The 11,668-nt window shown below is 35.8% G+C and overlaps 1 pseudogene; it reads right to left on the bottom strand.

Moving 5' to 3' along the window:
• Window positions 1-7,023: 7,023 nt before the first annotated feature.
• Window positions 7,024-7,964, bottom strand: LOC143599831 (calmodulin-like protein 30 pseudogene; annotated as a pseudogene).
• Window positions 7,965-11,668: the final 3,704 nt, after the last annotated feature.

The raw sequence follows: 11,668 nt of genomic DNA, 5'->3' as shown, positions 1-11,668 counted from the left end.
TATTGACCATAACTTACGGGACTGTTTGGTTCATTCAGATCTGAATGAGCCAAGTCTGAATGAGTCTCTGTCCCATTCAGCAGCAACAACAAGTCTGAATGATGCAGACCTAATTTTAACCATTCGGATGTTTTTTGAAACCAAACAGTATGAAGTCTGAATGAATCAGATGTTTACATCTTAATGGTTCCATTCAGATGTAAACAAACAGCCAATTTCTCTTTGAACACGTTTTATATAATTTTAGTAGTTTAATCATTAAAAAAAATTTGTATATTCATGTTTATTATTTATGAACTTTTATTTAAATTGAAAAAAAAATACTTTTATTTATCTTGGTATTTTATTATATTTTGTAAAAAAAGGAAAAGTTTACACCCCGTTATTATCAAAATAACTAATTGTCAATGAGTTTGTGGTGAAGTTGTAAGGATGAAACTTGATGTTTCATGTAACTCAGGTTTGATTTTTGTCTTTTGTCCTTATCATTTAGTTTTGGCGGCAACAGGTGACAGTGAGAGACTAGGCGAGTAGGTGACGTTTACTAGTTGAATCAATGAACTGAACAAATTTTATCTCACCGCACCGTCGTGTCTTCAGGCAAATGTTCACAGACATTAGCCTTAAATGAAGGTTTTCACCAGATCAAAAGACGAATGCGTATCCTGACACAGTGAATTTAGTGAGCAGTACATAAATTCACTGGCCATCGAAACAAAAGTCAAAATAATTTTACCATCAAATAATTCAGCAGCCGTCATTCCTCCTAAAAATCTGCCTTCCCAATTATCATGGCAGCCAACCTTTTTTTTTCAACCTTGTGCAACAGCATTATTCTTAGCAGGCCCAATAAAAAGACTAATCCACACCTTTTTAAAATATATTTCATGAGATTTTTGGCCCAGAGTATTAGTCAACACAGTCCATCTTTAGTTTTCTTTCATGCATTTTTATGATTTGTTGATATTAACGTGGATATACAACAAAGGTCGAATGTATGGCTTTGATTGATATTTCATTTTAATAACAAAATTAGTTAATAGTATGATACCGGTATCGACAAGAGTCGATCCGAAACAAGCTTAAAAGAAGCAACTAGCTTTTAGATGTTAAGCTTGATCTTCGATATCTTTTAGATGTTAAGCTTGATCTTTGATACCTTTAGAGCATTCTCAGCCTATCATTCATTCACATCTTTATAACTATACTAAAACATTATATTTTTCTCTCATGCTCAATTAAATAATTTTTTTATATATTTATCATTACAATTTTTACTCTTCTCTACTCACAAGTCACAACTAATTCAACAAATATTAAAAAATAAATAGAGGTAAACTTTGTTTTCTCAAATTTACAAAAAAATCACTACATTTTCTCTCTCCACCCTATAATTTACACTTACAACCACTCAAAACTTCACCCTATAATTTGCATACTTTCCTCACATACTTTTAGGGGATAAGATGAGAATGATCTTATAGGCTTATAACCAACCGAGCTTGATATGAACATAAGTAACATAAGAAAAAAGTTTAATCCCTCGATAACCTTGTTATTAGCGCAATAAGTATTTACACTACTGCGCAAAAAAATGGAGCTATCTTCGCCATTGGAAGTGCAGACTGCATCAGTGACATAATTGTTTGGTTATTAACACGTTTAATAGAACAACCCCTAAAAAAGGGAGCTATGCTTCGCCATTGGAAGTTGCATCAGTGACATAATTGTTATTGGATTTAAGTTAAATTCAATTTTATCTTTATCCTCCTTTTATGTTTATCCTAATAGTTATTGATATGCTGGACCCAATTATTGTTTTTGAGGCATATTATGTTAGGGCCATTATGATACTGGCATATATATGTATTCGTAGTTCGTGTTTTTAATTAATAAGAAATAATCAAAACCTTCTATGAGATTTGTCATTGTCATGGTATCAAGAGCCAATTTTTAAAATCACATAAACCTTAAATGTTCTAAAACAAAACATGCTTTCCATGAAGCTGAGCTCAGGAGAGGCCTATCGTTTGCCTACTGAGGATGAACAACAAAAGAGGAACTGCAGCGACAGAAAGAACTCAAACAAAATCTGTAACGTTCCAAACGGGACATCAAGGGAAACGTAATATTGGCACCGGTCAACAGAAGTACGAGGGAGGAATAAAAGATAGAAAACACAGTGATGGTAGCGATCTGTGTACTCACTGCGGTAAAGCTGGTCATGTTCGAGATGCTTGTTTCGAAAGAATCGGGTATCCCGATTGGTGGCTGGGTAAAGAAAAAAGGGAAATAGGGAAGTCAAAGGTTGGATGTGTAAACAACAGTCAAAAGACGACAGTTGGGGGGCTAAGCGAGGAACAATATCAAACTCTTCTCAAACATTTTAAAGAAAACTCGCAAGGTGATCTAATACCTAAATCTAATAGGGCAATGCCAGGTAAGTCAACACAACAAGATGGTTGGATTATAGATTCCGGATCAACCGAGCATATAGTAAACAAACTTAACTTACTTAAAAATCACACCAAATGCATTGACGAATCACCCGTCATGATCCCGAATGGTGACATCATACCCGTCAAAGCTACAGGTGAAAGCATGTTAACGGACAATATAAAAATTGACAGGGTTCTATATATACCCAATTTTAATTGTAATTTACTTTCGGTTGGAAGACTCGCCACCGATTTACAATGTGTCGTGAGCTTCTTTCCAGATTTATGTTGCATGCAAGACTTAAATTCGAAGAAGATCATTGGAGTGGGTAAACGTGTGAATGGTCTTTATCGGATGGGCGTGGTAGTTAGAGAAAGGAAAGCAATGATGTCAAAGACAGATGCAGAAGTTTGGCACAAGAGACTGGGTCATGCTTCATACGATAAATTATGTCGAATTGGGTTTTTAAAGGATACTTGTCTTAATTTCAAGGGTGATGCTTGTAACAAAGCTAAGTTTACTCGATTACCTTTCCCAAATAGTTACATTAAAAGTAATTCTTGTTTTCATCTAATTCACTGTGATACGTGGGGAAAGTATCGTAAACCTTCTACCGAAAACGCTAGTTTTTTTCTAACCATCGTTGATGATTACAGCAGGGCTGTATGGACTCATCTAATCAAACACAAAAGTGACGCAAGTGAGTGTTTGATAAGTTTCCAAAGGATGGTGAAAACTCAGTTTGGTAAACCAATTAAGAAGATACGATGCGATAATGGCGGAGAATTCGTCTCAAACAGAATGATGGAATTTTACTCTCAAGAAGGAATTTTACTGGAAACTACATGTCCACACACTTCCCAACAAAATGGAGTTGTGGAATGTAAACATCGACATTTACTCGAAACAGCTCGCTCATTGATGTTTCAAGGAAGCTTGCCAAGAAGATTTTGGGGTGAGTGCATACAAGCTGCGACATATATTATAAACCGATTACCGTCAAAGGCAATTAAAAACCAAACACCATATGAGGTTATTTTTGGCAAACAAGTTGATTACCAAAACATGAAGGTATTTGGTTGTTTGGTATATTACCGAAGCACAGAAACGAAAGGGGATAAGTTTCAATTCAGGGGGAGGGACATGGTAAAATTCTAACGTCTCGAGATGTTCGTTTCTTTGAGGGACAATATCCTTTTGAAGCAATCAAGTCTCAAACAAAAAATCCACAAATATTTGAGCCACCTTTTGTTGATGAGCACTACTGGGATTTTGTTGCGAAAGGGACTGTTGAAGACCCTAATGGGGAACAAGGAAGTGGCCAATATGGACATCAACCCATTAATAACTCAAGCAATGATGGCCTAGAGTAACAATCTGATGCTCACGACCCACAACAACCCAACAATGATGGTCCATATCAAGAAAATAATAATGACCATAGCCTAGAACTTGAAACTACTGCCCAAGACCCAGTACAAGAAAACACTGCTTTTGGCCCAGAACAACCTGTTATAAACAAAGACTCACCCGAAGAACAGACCCCAACGTTGACGTCGCCAGTCACCGAAACTATTGGTCCCACAAGAGAAAAACGAAACATAACTCGTCCGAAATGGTTTGAGGGTTTTGACATAAAACTACCACCGTCTGTTGACCATTCACCCGCCACAAACAATCCGTTGTCTTCAACGGTATATCCGCTTTCTAACTACCTATCTTACAAAAAATTCTCTGATTCACATAAAGTTTTTTTAGCGGCCATAACTTGCAACGATGAGCCGAAAAACTTTTACCAGGCCATGAAAAATAAGAACTGGGTTGAGGCCATGAAGAGAGAAATCGAAGCCCTCGAGGAGAATAAAACATGGACGCTAGAAACTTTGCCAGAAGGTAAATGTGCCATTGATTCCAAGTGGGTGTATAAAATCAAGTACAAGCCAAATGGCGAAATTGAAAGATATAAAGCGCGATTGGTTGCAAGGGGTTTTAGACAAATAGAAGGGGTGGATTTTCATGAAACGTTTGCACCCGTTGCAAAACTTGTAACAGTCAGAATCCTCCTTACCGTTGTTGTCAAAAGAAATTGGGAAATACATCAACTCGATGTAAATAACGCATTCTTACATGGAGATTTGGATGAGGAAGTGTATATGAAGATTCCTCAAGGCTTTGGCAAGAAAAACGAAACCAGAGTATGTCGGCTACGTATGTCACTTTATGGTCTCAAGCAAGCTTCCCGGAATTGGTACCACAAGTTTACCGCCGCATTACTTGAGTTTGGTTATACTAAGTCTAAAGCTGATCATTCACTATTTACACTTGCTTCTGGTGACACCTTTGTTACCATATTGATTTACGTGGATGATGTTATTATAGCAGGAAATGATATGCAAAAGATCAAACAAACCAAAACATATTTAAATGGAAAATTCAGTATTAAGGACTTAGGTCCATTGAAGTATTTCTTGGGAATTGAAGTTGCACACTCGTCCGATGAAATGGTGTTAAGCCAACGAAAATACACGTTGGATATTCTTGAAGATGGTGGACAGATTGGTTGACGTCCCAGCCAGTTTCCAATGGAGCAGAATCTAAAACTTGATCAGTGCTATGAAAGTGATAAGGTGGATGCTCATCAATATCGTAGACTCGTAGGAAGACTATTATATTTACAGGCAACCAGACCAGATATTGCTTATTCAGTCAATATCCTAAGCCAATTTGTCTCTGACCCGCGACAAGAACATATGGAGGCCGTCATTCGTGTACTACGGTATCTAAAATCCACACCGGGACAAGGTATTTTCTTGCCCAAAGAAGGAGACTTGACTCTTAATGCATATTGTGATGCGGACTGGTTGGGTTGTCCATTCACACGTCGATCACGATCTGGTTATTTGTTGATGATAGCTAGGAGGTGCACCAGTGTCATGGAAGACTAAAAAGCAATCAGTTGTATCTCGTTCTTCAGCCGAAGCCGAGTATCAAGCAATGGGTAGCACGATTAGTGAAATATTATGGGTGAGGTGGCTATTAAAAGATTTTCAGGTCTATTTCACGGTTGCAACCCCGCTATATTGTGATAACCTTGCAGCCAAACACATTGCTAATAATCCTGTTATCCATGAACACACAAAGCATGTTGAGATGGATTGTTGTTTCGTTAGAGAAAGAGTTGAGTCGAAAGATATCTTACCTCTCCATATTGGTACTAAACAACAGATAGCAGACCTTTTCACTAAGCCATTGGGAGCACAACAGTTACGTTTTTTGCTTGACAAGTTGGGTGCTCGTGATCTTCACACTCCAACTTGAGGGGGGAGTATTGGATTTAAGTTAAATTCAATTTTATCTTTATCCTCCTTTTATGTTTATCCTAATAGTTATTGATATGCTGGACCCAATTATTGTTTTTGAGGCATATTATGATAGGGCCATTATGATACTGGCATATATATGTATTCGTAGTTCTTGTTTTTAATTAATAAGAAATAATCAAAACCTTCTATGAGATTTGTCAATTGTTTGGTTATTAACACCATTAATAGAACAACCCCTAAAATATATAGTACAAATTAATCCCTAAACCAATAAACTTGTAACAAAGCTCGAAAGTTGGTTGGTTTTATCCAACATCAACCCATACCAAGAGTATAAGATGAGGATGATCAACGAATTGAACTTGGAGTTATTGGCATAAATCACATTTGGGTTATTTATTTATTTTTATATTTTAATCTTTAGGCTTCGAGAGTTAGTGATGAATTGTTAACCTACAAAACAGAACAGTGTTTAGGCTTGAGAGAGAGAGAAGGGAGGGGGGGGGGGGTATCTTCTCCGACCACCATCCGACGTGAGAATAAGCGGCTGGTTTTTAAGAGACGAAATGAATGAAGAAAATTTAGTGAACGCATTACGTTTGCCTCATTCTAGTTGCCATGCACGAGTATTTATATCCTTCATGCCGAGTCGGGTCATCTGTAGTTCCCTTCTGGATTAGTCACTATCATAGTTAGTTATAAGTGGTCTTATTTGTAAAATAATTTATGACACATATATGCTGTTAGCATATGAGTTCCATTTTGTTGGAAATTCAGCACTAATGATGACTTGATAGCCAGAAGGTCACCCCCTACACGTAAGTTGCTTGGTTGGACCTCAGACTTGTAACATGCATTTATAGATTCCATATCATTTGGTTTGTCCTATCGGAACATTTATAGTTTCTATATCATTTGATTTGTCCTATCGAAACGTAACCCCTTCAAAACTTTGTTTTGTTTCGATTTGAAAAATCAATCCCAGTTTAGTTTGAATTTGTATTGTTTCGATTTGATTCGAATTAATAAAAAATAAAACCCAAATTTAAAAGCCAATATTCCTAAAAATTTTTGCACAGCACAACCAAAAAAATTGTGTATATAAATTGAATTCGAACTTGGAATCACAATCACAATTTAAATGTGATTTGGAAACTCGAAATTGTAGTTTAAATTTAGAGTTTTTCGAGTTCCATTAAGATATTGAACATCATCACGAAAAACCAAAGATGGCTTTAGATGCATTGTTACCGATATCCTTATCGACTCAGCTTATCATTCTCCAATTAATAATAAACCAATAAAAGAACAAATTTATACAAACTAAATGAAATCAACGTCACAAAAATTACCCACACAATTGATTCCAGACAGTTTTCTAAAGCAAAAAAGATGCATATTCTTATTATATCAATGTAGAAATTAACTATTAACCTTAGGTTATATTATTATTACTACATATCCTGTCACCATGTTAACAAATAACAACTAGCAACTTCAATACTTCATGCCAATTTCATGGTACGAGTCATTAACCCCATAAACTCATCCACATCAATCATCCCATCACCGTCGGTATCCGCCCCTCGCACCATTTTACGACAAGCCTCCTAGCTACACCTCTCTCCTAGCTGCCGAAGCACTTGAACCAACTCCTCCGCCGTTATTTTCCCATTACCGTCCACATCAAACACCTTAAACGCACTCTTAATATCACCAGTCTTAACTCCACCATCAGACTTATGTGCATTCATGAACTCGTTAAAGTCAACGTACCCATCGCCGTCAGTGTCTATAGCTTGAAACGCTTTGGCTACCTCGGACTTAGTGGTCTTGTTACCTAGTAATGCTGCTGCAGAACAGTACTCTTCCTTGGATATCTTTCCGTCCTTGTTCTTGTCGAATTTGTTGAACACTTGTCTCATCTCGTTGGTGTTCGGTTGGAAAACTGTTGGTGAAGTGGATTTTGATGGCTGAAGTTGGGTTTTTTGGGTGGTTTTTTTTGACCCACCATATTTAAAACTGAAGAAACTCTTGCTTGACATTTTTGTTTTTGTGAATTTCAAGTTTTGTTTTGTTAAAGTGAAGTATGGTTTGCTCTCTCTTTATACATGATCATACGCGCAAGTATCAAATCTATTGTTTTTATATTATTTTTATTATATAACTTTAAGCATCTTGATAAACATAGAATCTATACTATTGTGAATTTTTGATTAAATTAACTTAGGAACCGTTATGAATACCTGATCTCAAAGAAAAAAGTCCGTAGCTCATATAAGGTCAAGAGCATATCATTTGCCAGTAATTCACAAAATATTAAACTCGAGTACAATTAGTACACATAAAAATCTTGGCTAAATATTATTCCTTGCCTAATATTCTCATCCATTGAACCTGTTTATATGATCACCAAAATCGTTTATTCGTATAAAACTACACGTTCTAATTCTAAGCTACACTTGTTTGACGTGTTATTCATTATTCCCAATCAACCATCAATTGTTGTCACCTCTAATCAACGTGCCTAAATTGCCTTCGATTTATTGCAGTACATTTTATAAAGAAATGTAGTATACTATTTAATTATCCACCTGGACACCTAATCCACCACCCAATGAATTCTTTTCTATAAATGGAATTATATAAATGTTGGGATCTTCGGACCAAACGAGGGGTGGAAACTCTTGGTATATATTGCTTTGTGGAGAATCCAACATTCGAACCTACCAATGAGTTTAGTTAGGCACCACGAACTTATCAAAAAAGAATCTTAATCGAAAGTTAGAGACAATACACGCAGCGGAATTTATATATAAACGAAAATGGTTAATGGTTTTGTTACTTCTGCTACCGGATCATACCCGCCACTTTGTCAGGGCTGGCCCATGTATAGGGCAAGCCAGACAACTGGAGGCACGTAATTTTTGGAGGTTAAAAACTTTTTTAGGGCCGTCTTCGAAAATTTAAATACCTCGGTCGAACAGAAATAAAAAGGCCCATAGACCTTAACGAATAACGAAATACATAAGCTAATTTTTATAAACGACAATTAGTATAGCAATAAGCATATGGATTAGTAGGTGTACAGATGTGTTAGTAATGGAAAATAGGTATTCCGCCATCTCAGATGATAGAATATGACAATTAATCACGTTTTAATGTTTTCAAACTAGTTAAGTTAATAAAAAGTTCTATATGAATCAACATCATCTCTTAATTTATGAAAACACAATAATTATTTCCTTATAGTGTAGATTTATATGTATATACATATCATAAATCTATGTTTTTGTTTCCTTATAAATCAAGTATAAGGGTTAGTTATTATAATAATAAAACTTAAAGGTTAAAAGCGTTTTTGTTTAAACTAATATTGAATTGAGTAAGGGACCATTCTTGCCATATGTCAAAATTGATTTGAAATTCAGCACATGTGTGAGCTGCGTCTTCTTCAGTCTCCGACTTTATTCCTTCCGGCCGTTGAACTTATTTTTCCAGCGAGTGCTAAACACCAAAATTAAAGACCAAATCGACCAATTGACGGTGTTGTTTGACTTGGGATCTTTTACCAATAAATATATATATACATAAAAAAGTTTTGGCCAACGAAAATTACGTGCCCCGGACGAAGGTGCGGCTCGCACACCCCTCGGGCTGGCATGAAATTTTTTATATACGTTTTTTATTTTTTATCATTTAATTTTATAAAATAGGTAAGGATTTAATCATCTCATTATATAACATCCAAGACTCTAACCAACAAACAAATCACTTAAAGTCAGTGTCCGAATTACGATTCTTCAATACTAACTTATCATCATTAATAAACGACCAATTTGGTACTTGTACTAATTTGGCACCCGTCATGTATCTGTGCAAGTAAGATACCCCGGCTAACTCGGGTTGTTTGTTACTCGCACTCCTACAAGTTTCAAGATCGTCGAAGATTTGGAAATAAAAAAGCAAAGTGGTACAAAAACGGGTACCGTACCGAAATACCCGTACAATGCCGAAAATTTTGGTACGAATATTGGTACATGTTTTTATTGATTTTTGGTACGGGTAGAATCGGATACGAGTACGGGTACAGATACAGGTACTATCCCAAGCTCATCCCTATCTTGGTTCGTGTTTCAAGACGAGCTGAAAGAGGTGCCCGCGGGCCAGTGTCAGGAGCATGCAAGTGCCGAAGCACGCCGTAACGGTGCGCGCTGCGAACCACGATTGGCACAACAACAGTGATTCTAACTTCCATTGTCGATCGTTGACCATCCGCCGATCAATCATCCTAGTTGATGGGGTCTAAATTATATATAAATAATATTAATATTTCATACACTTTTAATTGGTTTCGAGCTAGTTTTTATTGAATAACATTTCTATGTGGCTCATATTCAAATTTTAATGGTTTCAAGAGTCAACGAGTTAAACTGGAACAGTTTTACTAAACCAACGATCAAACTTTTGACAAATTTTATTTGTCATTGTTTTTCTTTTCCTTAGTTATATTATTATTTAACAAAAAGAAAAAAATATGAAAGAGTTGGTCACATAATCTGGTTGAATATTATCATTATTATTATTCAATATATATGGTACATCTCAACTTCAGAGTCCACGTGAATTACTATTATTGTTGTAGGCCTACGTGATGAAGGGCACATAAAGAAAAGAAATATGGATGCATGGATGGTTTAAGGCTCGTTTAATAATCTTAAAGTTTGGGCTGATTAATTAGTGGGTCCTTCAAGCCAATAAGTTGGAGGGTTTTTGGCGTGTAGAAAAAGTCAGAGCAGCGCACGGTTAATATATATATTATTGATAGAGGGGAGTTCTGACATCGATAATTATATTCTTTGGCGGCTGAGTTTCGAGGTGTGACGGAAGCAAGCAGAAAGTCAAACAACGAGAGATTATTATTATTTGTGCTCTTTGGCGGCGGAAAGAAGAAGAAGAATAATATATATATTCTTGATTGGAAGGGTCAACGAGAAGCGGATTCACATTACTTGTAGCAGCAGCAGCACAGAATCAAGAAACAAAGTAAGAAGCTGCTCGTATTATAGTTATTGTTTCATGTTTATGGTTTTGTTATTTTCAAAGATTAAAAACATGATTTGCATAATATTATTTTCTTGTTTGTCATTGAATATGAGTAGCTAAACTTATTAGAACTACCTAGGTTTGGTTGAATGACGATGTGTTGATGATTGTTTCGGGTTAAGTAACGAACATATAATTGATTTTCTAGCGTCAAGTTCTTATTATATTGATTTTATTCTATGATTGCTATTGAGTTGTTCAATATTATATTAATTAAACCTCGTGTGATTTTATCTTTACATGAATTAGTTTCGTGTTTTGTTTAGGATTGCATGTTAGACTAATTACTTGGTGTTTTTAGTTGTTTGTGGTAGACGTCACCATAGGGTTTGATTGGTTAAAATTGTTTATATCAATGGTTCATCTCCTTTTTGTTGGACCAAGACATTAGGAGTTGGTTTATCTTTTTGGTCTATTTAATTTAGTTTGCCGTTGCGAGACCACGTGCGGTTTTCTAGCTGTTGATTAGGTTAATTTGTAAGCCAAATTATTTAATCTTTATTATTGAATTACCCCTTATTCCCTAAGTTTGTTACGATTACGAGCTTTAGAGGAATTTGTGATTTTGATACGGACCAAGTAATAAATTAATTGGGTACTTAGAAAATCAACCGTGCTTTATTATTCTTTCTAGACGTTTTTATGGGTCTTTAATAAAACTGATCGTGGGGACCTATTTTCCCTTATTATTGTCTAGTTGGCTTATCTTTTGAACCCGGTTTTATGTGTTCGTTGTCATCCGATCGTCGTTGATAGTCGTCAAGATACCTTACCTAGGTGGTTCACCTTCATCATATTTG

This window comes from Bidens hawaiensis, unplaced genomic scaffold, assembly GCF_021521415.1.
Source record: "Bidens hawaiensis isolate Kalapana, Puna unplaced genomic scaffold, B.hawaiensis_p1.1 tig00052962_1, whole genome shotgun sequence".
In the NCBI taxonomy this organism is placed as follows: domain Eukaryota; kingdom Viridiplantae; phylum Streptophyta; class Magnoliopsida; order Asterales; family Asteraceae; genus Bidens; species Bidens hawaiensis.
This window is presented reverse-complemented; position numbering and strand designations above follow the sequence as displayed.